Source organism: Tiliqua scincoides, chromosome 10 (assembly GCF_035046505.1).
Source record: "Tiliqua scincoides isolate rTilSci1 chromosome 10, rTilSci1.hap2, whole genome shotgun sequence".
Taxonomy (NCBI): Eukaryota; Metazoa; Chordata; class Lepidosauria; order Squamata; family Scincidae; genus Tiliqua; species Tiliqua scincoides.
This window is the reverse complement of record NC_089830.1, coordinates 14,920,888-14,934,646: the sequence shown is the minus strand read 5'-3', so window position 1 is coordinate 14,934,646 and position 13,759 is coordinate 14,920,888.

The following is a 13,759-nucleotide window of genomic DNA, read 5'->3' as shown; positions in this document are numbered from 1 at the left end:
CTATGTACAAAGCGCGTGCCCTATCACTGAGCTAGGGGCTTTCCCATACATGACGCAGAACATATGGCAGTCAATGAGTTATGCCTGCACAGTGAATCCAACTTTAAAGATTAACAGGGAATCTTTTTGATGGAGTAGCTGGACTGATAGGGCAATTTTTACATCAACTTACTGATCAGGGCCAGGAATTTTTCCTGACATCACTTCTGGTGGGTCCCAGACATTCTAAAAAGTGGGTCCCAGTGTTAAACATGAGAGAACCACTGCCTTAATTCAAAACAGGCCAATGAGACATCTGGAGGGGGGGGGGTTGACACCCTAGTGACCAAAATTCTGGAAAGCGTGGCTTTTAGGAATAATGCCATCATGTTAGGAATAATACCATCATGAGACCATTTGATGCAGAATTTCATCCATTGCTTGTGGGGAAATATTCACTGCATTAATTTTCTGGCCATTATTACTGCTCACTTCATGTCATGACTATTACTATCTCTCAGTCTCACCTACCTCACAGGGTTGTTGTGAGGACAAAATAAAGGGAGGAACCACACACACCATCCTGAGCTGCTTAGAGGTAGGGTGGTATAAAAATGTGAATGAATTAATATGATTAATTAATAATTAAATAATTATATTGCATGAGGAGACAAAAATTTATGGGCCCCAGTTGTCAAGTGACCTAGCTACGCCACTGTATATATTTGAGGATATCTGGAGGCCATTACTTGCTATAATAACATAAGCTGCATGAAGTGTTGATATGCAGATACTTTGTATATGTATGTGTGTATAAATATACATTCCCCCCCCCTTTTTTAAGTATGTAACTCATAAGCATGTATCCATGAAATGCTATTTTTTAGGGGTTCAGTTTAAGCAATAAAAATAAATAAAATAAAATGTCTGTACAGGTCTCCAGTGCCCACAGAATTGCCACTACATCTCAGCCAGGCACAGAAGCATGCGCATACATAATGAGCCTATGGGTGCAATCCTAACGCCTTATGTCAGTGCTTTCCAGCACTAAGGGCCATGCAGCTCCAAGGTAAGGGAACAAACATTCCCTTACTTTGAGGAGGCCTCCATGAGTGACACCCAACTGCAGGTTGCAGCACATGTTCCATTGGCACCGCTATGCCAGTGCTGGAAAGTACTGACATAAGAGGTGAGGATTGCGCCCTATGTCCGTGTTTCTCAACCAATGGTATGTGCACCACCAGCGATACTTGAGGTTGTGTCTGATGGTACTTGTGGGACCCCCAGGCATCTGCTTCTGGCAGCAAGACAAATGAACTGATGTGACCAACTTCAGTAGGAGGCTTGGCTCCGTGAGCAGCAGGCTTTTCACCTACTCTAAAAAGCCCTCCTGTTCACCCTGAGCCTCTTCCTGATTGGTGTTTGTCATGTGGCATCTGGCCTCTCAACCCAGAAGTAACTGGCAATCACTTCTGCTGGTACTTCCAATAGGTGGATCATGCAAAGTGGTACAGTGTGGGATGAACATTGAGAAACGCTGGTCTATGTGCATACAAGGCTACAATTTCTGGCTCCTAATACAAATCAAGTTTGAAATATTAGGAAGCTAAACCATGAACTAGATGTGACCGGACACCCGTAGAGATGCTCCAGAACAGAGAGTATTCTTCATTCTGGTAGGCAGGCAGAGAGGGTGGTGGGGAACCCTGCTTTAAGTTTGTCCTTAAAGCAGAGTGCAGAGTCATGATACTTAGGGCCCAATCCTATCCAACTTACCAGTACTGGTGCAGCCGTGCAAACAGGGCATGCGCTGCATGCTGTGGTGGGGAGGCAGTCACAAAGGCCTCCTCAAGGTATGGGAACATTTGTTCCCTTACCTTGGGGCTGCATTGTGGCTACACCAGTGCTGGAAAGTTGGATAGGATTGGGCCCTTAGGCACTACTGTAAGCCCCATAGATCCCCAATGGGCCATCCAAGGCAGTACAAGCTGAAATCCCCTATAGCTGCTTTGGGTGGTTTTTTATAAATACTAACAGAGAGGGAGAAATGCTTTAAATAAATAGATACCACAAAGGATTCTGGAGGAGAAAGTTCACCACTTTGACAACGTTCTCACCTGCGAGCATGGCAAAAGCTAATAACGCCATGTTGCTTTCACCCTTCCTTTGTGTTTTACTCTTTTCAACGAAGTGTTCCAGCAATGTCTCAACCTGTCAGGAAAGCAAAGGGCCACTGCTAAGGTACCCAGAAGCAAAATGTCTCAGAGGCTGATGCCGTCCTAGGCAGGGCAACATCCTTGAGGCCAGGTGAGATGAATTCCTCAGGTAGCAGACTGGTGGACGGGGGAGGGTGACCAGATGTCATAACGGCAAAAAGAGGATTAGGCACCCCCAAATGTAGGAATTCCAAGAAAAATGTAGGACATGACACAATAAAAGCTATGAATCATATATTAATTTCATGTGGTTAATTTAAACACTTAGGGCACAATCATAAAACAATATTACTTCTTAAATTCAAAACTCTATTACTTATAATTTATTATATATAACATTAATTACAAGACAGTTCTGTGCTGCCTGCAGGGGCCCACTCACAGGGAAAAGGAGGACATTAAAGTTCTTTTCCAGGACACGAGGTTAAAAAGAGGATATGTCCTGGAAAAAGAAGATACCTGGTCACCCTGTGGGGGGGACGGGGACCCAACTCCATTTGTTGGTTTCTGCCCACCGATTTGCTGCCCAAGGCAATTGCTAAAAAACCTTTACTAAACCTTTTTCTCCTCCCACTGCCTGGATTTGAAAACAAAGAAGGAGATGGAGTGAGAAGAGGATCAAGAAGAGCAGTTCTCTCTCCTTCACGCCAAACTCCCTCTCCATCTCTCCCTTCCCTATGAGAGAAGAGTGTGTGACTGCATTTAGGGAAATAAATAATTTAGGAAAATATTTAGGGAAATGATATAGACAATCCATCAATCCTTCTCTCTCCAAGTGACCCCTCCCTTCCCCCTGAGCACATGAAAGAAAGGTGATCACTTTGCATCGGTGAAGGGAGGGGCTGAGTGAATTGGAGGACTGATTGATGGATTGTCTTCTTAATGATCTTACATCACAAAGGTCAGCAAGGCTGTTTTTAAATCACCTGAACAAAACGTTTTTTCTAATTTCTTTTAAAAATTGATTTGCTATAGTGCGTTTTTTTGCCATCCACTTAAGTGCTTGGAATGGAACCCACACGAATAATGAGGCTCTACCTGTAGATCTAGCGCATGTTTTCCAGCTCAAAGCTGACATGAAACAAACCTGTTTCCAGTCCACTCAAAGTACCTGAGAAATAACCAGTTTCCACTGCATTACTCTTTTCTTGCAAGCTAGCTAGCTGAATGCTTGAATATTTTAGTTTTCCTATGTACGTTTGTACTCCGACCTTCCTCTAAGGATCACACAATGGTAGCCGGAGATCTAGACATTTGCCCAGCATGCTTCAGTCCTAAATAGCTCTTTGATTAACCTCTCCAGGCCTTGTGTCTTGCTGGCACATCAGGGAGAAGGCGCCCCAACTAGGGGTGATAGGGTCCTGCTGCAAACGTAGACATAGGGTACCTTACAGCCTGATGCTATGCGGCCGCTGTGCTGATTGCCCAGGGCTGAGTGCGCTTTGTCTGCTGATTCCAATGTGCCATCATGTTGGAGAGGTTAACTGTGTGTGCGTGTGTGTGTGGGGGGGTGAGATGGTTGGCCACCTTCAGTCTCAAAAGACTATGGTATAAGCTTACAGCAGCCGGAATTCCCAGGCGGTCTCCCATCCAAGTACTAACCAGGCCTGAGCCTGCTTAGCTTCCGAGATCAGACAAGATCGGGCATGTGCAGGGTAACAGACCTCTGAAAGACTTACCCGCATGGCATGACTCCTGTGCAGGGCTATACCAGCTACTTCATGGGACTCCTATGAGCTACACAAGCTACGTTGCCAGCTTTGGAGCCACTGGGGGCATGTACAGCTCAGGAAGGGATTTTGGGATCTAACTTTATCTATCCCACCTTGCTTCCCTCCCCCCTTTTTCAACCTCTCTGCTGGTGAGGTTGTGGCCAGGGACTTTCTTCAACCTGTTGGTGGTGGGGCATGGCTTTCTGGTGTACTGCTGTGCTTGTGTCAGTGCAGCACCTGTCAGGCTTCTGCACTGGTGGGGCTGCCTGTGTGCTGGTGTGTGTGGCAGTATGCTGGTGTATGTATGCTGGCTAGGATTGTTTCCTGAGGTTTCCATAAGAAGCCTTCCATAGGAGAAAGACGTCTCCAGTGCAAAGGACACCTTAGGACAGGGGTCTCCAAACTTTTTGGCCAGAAGGCCGCATCAAATATCTGGCACGGTATTGAGGGCCAGAAATTTTTTTTTAAATACATCATTTATATAAATAAATCAGAGATGGAATTTAAATGAGTGAATAAATAATGAATGGGCTCATTCATTCAACCTCTCCGGCCCTTCAGACCAGACGCAACCCTCCAGACGCAACCAGAGCACTGTTCCAGTCATGTTCCACCAAGTGGGCCAGTGGCTTTCAGGGAACAAGAGGCTGGTCGTGTGCCGGATAGAGGCTCGCCATGGGGACTTTGGAGACTCCTGCCTTAGGATATGATCTTTTTTGACTCCATGTGCTGCATGATGTAATGGCCTATCTCAGAGTGCTGGTCCCAAGAGTGAGGAGGTACGTGAAGCCCCAAAGCCACGACCTTCACTTGGTGCTCTACCATGTTGCCACACATTTGGTAAGTCTCTGTTGCTGCCTTCCCAGGGTACCACTTTAAATCCCACCTGTTCGTCAAGAATAGAGTAGAACTACTTACAAAGCTTTATTTTACTGAGCTTTAGCTCAACAGAACTCATACAGGAATAATGTCATTATCTGAGGATATTTCACCTTCAATTTTATCTCAATGTGATGAGAATGGTCCCTTAAATTAAAGGAAAAACATCCTTTAACAATAGCCTCACTTATCATTATAATCTCTCTCCAAGGGCTTAGAGAGGCTTCACTCCCAGGCAAGCAACCCCTCCCTTCCCCCTGGAGCACTCAAAAGAATACAAAGGGAAGTGATTATTGCCTCCCTTTTTGCATTCTTTCCCTTTGCTTCCGGTGAAGGGAAGTGTCACTGCCTAGGAGTGAAACCTTTCTAAGCACCTGGACAGAGAGAGAGAGAGATTGTCTGCTTTCTGCTTCTGCTCTCCCTCACAATGTTAAGTGAAGCTGTTTTTAAACCACTGAGAAAAGGGACATTGTTTTTTAAATGGATTTCATTTAGCATGATTTTTGGCATCCGAAGGGGTTCTCAGAACCCTCATGGATGCCAAGACTCAACCTGTATAAATTTTCTCATATACCATGGGGAATTTCCACATCACACTATAAGGTAGTATGATGTTCGTTGTCCCATAGTCCTCTAGTGAAATTCATAGATGAGCATGGATTTGAACCCAGGTCTGCTTAGTCTACATCCAACTTCATGGGTTTCACTACTTTATTTGTGATAGAAGGGTGGTAGGATCAGTACAGAGTGTTCCCTTTGCACAAACATGCCTGATGCCAGTTCTCATTGTTATTTTCTGCAAGACCAAGACCTACAGCCCAGATCTCATTAGGGGTGCTGCCCTGAGCTGTGTGTTCCATCCTTGTGTGAAGGAGGCAGCAATATTCAAGGTGGCAGCTTGCTTTGTGGGTAAGTCAAGGAGCATCCCTCACTTCAGTGATGAACATCAGCCCCCACCCGTTTCTCTAATCCAATAAGCAGTGTGACTGTTTCAAAGACACCCCCTCTTTTTCACCTGGCAGATCCTCCCAAACTGCAGAGCACCCCTGAAAACCATCCTAATTGTTGGAGACTATTTTTGCTTGTTTGTATTTTGGCAAAAGTGTATTTTGGCTTAAAAAACATTAGGTCAGCATTTGGCTGTGTGAGAAGTTGTGATATCTAGGTGACTGAACAGAGAAGTCCATTTGATTCAACAGGTCTCTTGGTGCAGAAACTAGAACCCAGTGCCAGGAACAGGGGACCACTGGCTTCTCTACAAGAATAATTTATACAAGTGGTTCCCAAACTGTGGGTCAGGACCCAGTGGTTGGTTGTGACCTGAATTTTGGTGGGTTTTATGTAGGAACATAAAACGGGTCATTTTCCCTTAAGGGGAGTGACCTAGTAATGGATGCCCCGGCAGTGCCACAGTAAACCAAAAGTCACTCCAATCTTCAGATCGGAGTGAAATGAAGCTTGGGGGAGACCCGCAGAGGGAGCTGCAGGCCTCTCGGACCCTCTCCAAGGCTGGCAGACCCCCTCAGGTAGGCAAGCCTCTGGGTGCCTGCGGCGCCACTATCACTGCGGCGCCACTGGGGCACATCCCCTCTCTCAGTCCCTGCCACTTACAAGCAGTTCTTGGACTCCCAGCGAGTTTGAGAACCGCTGAGCTATTTCCTCAAGCCCTGAGGCTATTCAAAAATCAGATACTGTAGTTACATATTACCCTACAAAGAGCCCAACTGCTGCAGTTTGCAAGCACGTGTAAATATAGGGAGATAAATGTTTCAGGGTCTTTTTCTGGTTATTATCCCTTATAAATAAATAGATTTTTCTTTCTAGACCTCTTTTTTTAAAGTCTGGTAAACCTAAGTGGGTCCTGATAGAGTATCGTTTAAAAAAGTGGGTCCTGATGCTTAAAAGATGCCCCTTGTTTATTGCCTCTCGGTACAGTACATGTGCCACACAGGGAGAACTCTATTCTCAGTTCACAACCTCCTAAGGCAGTGGCTCTCAAACTACTAGCACCAGGACCTCCTTTTTAGAATGAGAATCTGTCAGGACCCACCGGAAATGATGTTCTGAAGTGACATCATCAAGCAGGAAAATCTTTCTTTCTTTCTTTGTTTTAATAAATGCAAATACAAAAAAATTAAAAAGAATAAAGATATTACAATTTGTGTGGCAAGTGTGGAGATCTCAAACTACATTTCTTTGTTCTACTACTACAAATCATACAAAAAAGTTAGTCATCAAATCTTAAACAATCTACACTTATTTAAAAAGTACATTTTCAACACAAAAAGAAAAATGAGAAAAACATAAAAGATAAATCCCCTATCTACTCATCAAATCCATAGATTATTTGACCCATTCTCCCTTCAATGCGCAAGAAGTCCATGAATGGTTTCCAATTGTCCATAAAAGTTTTTACTGACTTATCTTTAAGAGGTATTGTAAGTTTATCCATTTCTGTCATATCCAATACTTTTAGCCAGCGTTCTTCTACTACAGGTATCTCTGGAACTTTCCAGTATTTGGCGTACGATATTCTTGCAGCAGTTGTCATCTATAAAAACATAGTTTCATAGTCTTTCTGAATTGAATCATCCAATATTCCCAACAAAAAAGTGTCCTGTTTCATTTGTAAAATTACCTTAAATGTCAACTGCATTTGCTGGTGTATCAAAGTCCAATATTGTTTTGCTTTTGTACAAGTCCACCACATATGGTAGAACATTCCTTCTTGTCATTTACACTTCCAACATCTATTTGGTATATTAATACATTTTTGCCAGTTTACCTGGAGTCAGACACCATCTATACATCATTTTATAAAAGTTCTCTAAGATTTGCATTCAATAAGCAGGAAACTTTTTCACAATCATAGGCTGCAATCCTACCCGTGCTTATCCAGGAGTAAGTCCCATTTACTGTGTTACATTCTAGCCTGTAAAAAGTACAAGTTTGTCACATTTCCCCAAATGATAGCATCAAGTCTAATATAGTAAAAATAAAATATTAAAATGATATGGGGAGCCACCTGAAATTGGCTCTCGGTTCACCTAGTGGGTCCTGACCCGCTGTTTGAGAAACACTGATCTAGGGAGATATCTGGCAGTCCTAGGTGCTGTCTTGACAGTCCAAGAATCAACATTCCATCCATTGTCGATGGCAACACCATGAAAGGAGTCGCAAAAGGCATCCCCTGAGCACTGAAGCTGTCCTTCAAGATGGGTCTCTCCATCTTGCACTCCAGAGGTGGTACAAATTCAAGGAGACCCATAGTGGCCAGCAGCTGTTATCCAGGGGTAAGAGGAAAAGTTTCCCCTTGCCTCTGGCTAAGCTGCTTCTGGCCATAATCCTGCACTGGATGCAGCATAAGCCTCCTGGCTTGCCTGTACCAGCGCAGGATAGGATTGCAACCCAAAACTTGGATGAGAGGACCTCCCCCTGCCTCAGGCCATTCACAAAGGTATAGGGAGGAAATTCTTGGCCCAGACATTCACCATTGAGAGCCCTTCTCATACACCAGTATAAACACCCCTGGAATGACTGGCAGGGCAGTCGTGAAGCAGGTGCTTCCTCCTTTCCCCAATTCTGCCTTTCTGTCCAAGTCCAAATTGGTGGACTCCACAATCACCATGAAGACAAATCCAGGCAGAGAGGGGTCATCTTTGGAAGCCTCCAATTTACAAGAAGAAGAACCCCAAAACCTAACCAATAGCAAATAGGCAAGCCTCAAAGAGGTCTGAGGCAAGGCTATGGATAATTCCAGAATAAAACAAGAAAGGAAGCTCAATCATTTCATGTCCCTTCCTCCTGAACTGATTATATGAACTATATGAACTATACAGCAGGGATGTGAAAATCCCCAGCGGCTAGACTCGACTTGGGTCCCAAGTCCCCGTCCTCTTTGATTCGACTCATGCATAATTGTGTCCTGGAGTATTGTGTCCAGTTCTGGTCGCCGCATCTCAAAAAAGACATAGTGGAAATGGAAAAGGTGCAAAAGAGAGTGACTAAGATGATTACAGGGCTGGGGCACCTTCCTTATGAGGAAAGGCTACGGCGTTTAGGCCTCTTCAGCCTAGAAAAGAGACGCCTCAGGGGGGAAATGAATGAGACATACAAAATTATGCAGGGGATGGACAGAGTGGATAGGGAGATGCTCTTAACACTCTCACATAACACCAGAACCAGGGGACATCCACTAAAATTAAGTGTTGGGTGGGTTAGGACAGACAAAAGAAAATATTTCTTTACTCAGCGTGCAGGGGAGACCGTGGGGACTAGTCCAAAGCATTTTTGGAACTGAGTTTGACTTGAGTCATGTCCTTCCCATACACGTGTCAGCAAGGCTGGAGGGGGGTGGGACGGACTGCGTGAGAGTGGAGACAGAAGGGGCAAGTGGGAGGGGGGTCAGGTGCACCAGGATCCAATCCTTTGCGGCTCTACTCAGTAGTCCCATTGTGGCCAGGAATTTAGTGAGCCTGCTGAAGCCATGAGTTTCTCTTCCATTGCTAAAACCACCTCCCACACACCTCCCCCCCCGCCCCGGCTTCCCAAGTCACTCCCCAGGCAAGAACCCTCCCCCCATCCCTTGGGCTCCTCCTTCTACTCATCCTTTGTCCAATTACACAGGCCTACAAAATTGAGGGTCAGAAAAGTTTTTCCCAAACTTTATGGTGATTTGATATGAATTTGGGTGCCTATTCCAAAAATGGCATCCGTTTTGCCCTATCATGTCTAGTTTTGGAGACTACACCATGGCTTCCTCATGAGGAAGTTGCTTGAACTATTCACTAATGAAGCATATCTCCCAAACTAGACGTGATAGGGCAAAACAGATGCCGTTTTTGGAATCAGCACCCCAAATATACCCAGGAATTGGTGTAATGTTTAAGGAAGCAAAGTGTGTGTTGGCCTGTGTTATCATTGGTTCCTTCAAAGATGGACAAAAGAGCCTGCTGCTGCCTCCCATCCCCCACCTCTTGTTCAATGCAAAGCCAAAACATTAACCCTTCCCTGCCTCCTGGCTGGAATTTCCCTGCTGCTCACCCGGTCTGAATGATGGCCCCACAAGGTCTTTCACGCCATGAAAAAAATAAGCAAGCACACCCAGACTTATGCACTTAAGTTGTTTACATTAATGACTCTCAGTCAGGGGTCTCAGACTCCATGAAAAAGGTTGAAAATCACTGCCCTAGAGGCTGCTACCTGATTGATGAGTGCCAAGAGATATGGCTATAATGGTGATTGGACAGCAGTGCTCTCTCTCTCCTCCCCCCACAAGACACAGCTTGTTTAACCCTTGATGCACATCGCCTAATCTGCCCCATCAGCTTTATGAACCACCAAAACTTGGGTCACGACCCCCCACGGAGAACCACTGCATTAAATTGATTTGTAGGGCCTCTTTTCCAACGCAAGCATCTCATCTGTATGGTTCGTGATCAAAATTGCAGAGGTGACTCCTAGAAGGGAGGGGGGTGTCCTTAAACCACAGCCTGTAAGCCACGTTCCAACCAACACATTTTGGCCAGGCCACCGAGTCCAACAGAATTATAGGAACTTATGCTCCCTTCCCAGCTAATTATAAATAATCATTCTAAATGAATACACATACTTGCAAATATTTTTCTTCTACTGTGAAAATGGTTACAGTCATGCCTAGCATTTATATCTCCTTTCCTACCATGAACCAGCATTGGCCCGGCATAGCAGCAAGGCTGAGTTATACTGTCCTGGTAGTTGACAGTTTGGGGAACCCTGGCCAAACCCCACACTCTCTACCCTACCCTATTTTTATTTGGCCTGCCCATGATCCACACCAGTTGAAGTTTAAATTTACATGGTTAGACTCTTGCCAGACACCTGTTGTCTACATACCACTCCCCCCCCCCAATCCTCATAGGGACTGACCCCTCTCAGGACAGGGGGAAGGGAGGGCTATGCTTTGAAAAAATAAGGTTGCCGGATACAAAGAGGGACAGAGTTCCTATACCTTTAACCATTGTATAGAAGAGGGAATTTTGGCAGGTGAAGCTCAACAGGGAAAGGTTCAAAAACCCTCTTCTATATCGGGGTATCAAACTGGTTTCATACAGAGGGCGGAAGGGAGGGGGGTGTCCTTAAATTCGTGGTGCCTACTGAGGGATGGAAGTGACATCATTAAGCAGAAAGTGACATCGTTAAGCAGATGATGGCCAGAAATGAGCAACTGGTTCTCAGAAACTCATGAGCTGCAAATGACAAAAGAGAAAATGTGCAAATCTGGTCCATATTTTCAAGAGAGCCCAATAATCTCGCTGGGAGAACCCAATTATAACGTGGGGCGGATCAATTGCTTCCAGGGGCTACATTTGGCCCTCAATGATTAAGGTATAGGCCAGCCATTTTCAACCACTGTGCCATGGCACACTGGTGTGCCGCGAGAGGTTCACAGATGTTCCCCAGGAATTTGGGGGAAGGTCATTTATTAGTAGAGCCAATGGGGGATGTGAGCCCCCCACCGGCAGCATGGTGTGCCTGGTTGATTGTCAAAAACCTGATGGTGCGCCTTGACCATTTTAGTTCCTTGTCAGTGTGCCGTGAGCTGAAAAAGGTTGAAAATAGCTGGTATAGGCACTCTGTCCCCGTTAGCATCTGGCAACCCTAGGAAAAACAGAATCAGGTATGATTTGGGGAAAGAAAAGAAAGAAACAAAACTTCATCGTCACCAAGCGGAACCCAACTGGATTTCAGAGGAAACAAGTGCACATCCTCAATGCATCCATTTTGACTGGGAGAGCATAAACTTGCCCTGTTCCAGATTCCCAGCCTCAGGAATATTCAGCTTCCCCTTTTTGGAACTGGCTTTATTTCCTGGGCTGTGCTCCTCCATCCAGTGGCGTAGCTAAGGGGGTGCAAAGCACTAAGTTTGGCAAGGAGTCTCACCGCTGGGTGCAAGCGGACCCTCTCCTTCGAAGCCATTCTGGGTGGGAGGGGGGCAACACAGAGGGAGGGGGAGAGCCTGCTTGCTTACTGTGTGGCGAGGCTCCCTGCAAAACTTAGCACTTTGCATCCCCCCGTTATGTCATTACCTCCATCTAGCAGCCCCACGGTTTGCAAAAGCCTTCTGAGGCTGCCACACTTACCTGGGAGCAAGCCCCACTGACTTTAATGGGACTTACTTCTGAGTAGACATGCAGAGGATTGGGCTGACGGAAGACCAGGAAGAAGTCAAGGGGTGGGACAGGGTAATAACAGCGGTGGGTTCCTCTAACCCAAAATTGGGACATCTCTGTCGATCCCCCCAAATCAAAAGAATCGGGGCCAGATCCACCCAGTGGCGCTTACCGTGTGCTTCCTGGCTGAGACAAGGCCATAGAGGCAGCCAAGATTATTCTAAGAGACCAGAATGTATACCTGCTCAGTGAAGACAATGAAATGTCATGATGTTTTGTTCAAATGTATGTTTGAAAAGCAATCCAAACCTATGCCAACCAAACGTTATGTTATGTTAGGGGAAAAAATATGTCTTTATCATGACGAAAGCAATATGTTTGTGCTTAGGACAGTTCAAAAAGCATTTCACAAACAAGACTTCAGCATATATGTTATGTTTAGCAAGCATTTGCTTAGTAGATATAGGGAAAATGTACTATATTTGAGTTGGAATCCATTTTGCCCAGAAGCCTCAGAGAGAAAGACAGCTGTTGTCTGCAAGCTGGGTGTCATCAAAAGGAAATGCAGAGTCTGTTAGTAGAGACATTCCTTGGAAAGGAATCAAAGATACATCCCCAATTGCTCTTTTATAAGAACAAAATGAAAGGAGAGCACCTAATTTATTTATAAGCAATAAGTTTAATAATGTAAATGCAAAAAGTGAATCAGTATAAAACAAATGTTTAATAATGCGAAGAGTAAATAAGTTTGGAAATAGGGAATAAGGTAAGAATCAGATGAACTCTGTGTCACCCCTCTGAGTCCAAAGCTGGGTGAAGGCAGAGGTCATAAGCTAGGATGGCACGGGAGGCCCCAGTAATAAAACCATTTGACATAACGATTAGATAAGAGGTTTCAAAAAAACTGTCAGCTAATTAAGTTGATATCTAGAGTCAAGCAACAGCTTCAAAGAGTTAAGAATGTAAACCCCCCTCCAACCTATGGGCTGCTTTTGGACAGAGAAAATAGGATTTAAACAAAAGGAAAACACAGAGAGAGAGGAAGAACAAATATGTTGAATTTTAAGGGAAGCTTACTTTGAGAATTAGATATTAATGAGTGATCATAGTTAGGTCAGTTATTTTTCTTACGCTTAGCAGAGCTTCAGAACAAAAGGGAGCATTTTAAAGTTTCTGAAGCTGCAATAAAAGGGGATAGGGTTACAAGATCCTGCTACCAGCACTAATAAAACTAATAAAATCTAATGAGAATTACCAAAGGTCATAAAATCATTAGCAAGGAGGTAAACAGAAGCTACATGAAGATGGATTCGAGTAGACTAAAACAGAAGCAAGATCTTTCTAATCTAAAGGGACACTTCATACCTGCAACTGAATAGAGAGCCAGTGGTTTGCATTCAAATACACAGAAAGTCAAAAGGGATTTTTGACTTTCAAGTTTGCTTGTGATAAGTAGAAATACATAGGATGTTTGCAGATATTCTTAATCAATATAAGTCAAGTGTAAAAGTTTAATTGCTAATGTTATTCGAAGCCAGAATATAAAATCCACAAGAAAGAGAAAAGCTAAGTTTACTTAGCCAGCTAATAAGCAGATCTGTCTCAGCCTAAGTTTCCAGAATTTATGGCATGCCACAGATAAAGAGACTCTGTAGGTACAGACTTATAATTAGATCATAGAACTTAGCAAGTAAATTGAATTCTTCACTGCTCTAATCAGTTAGAAAATACAATGAAAGGGTGAATTCTAGTTTTGTTAATATGAGTTAGATTAATAAGAGAAACTAAATGGAAAGGATTTAAGTTTCAAATGTGACTCAAA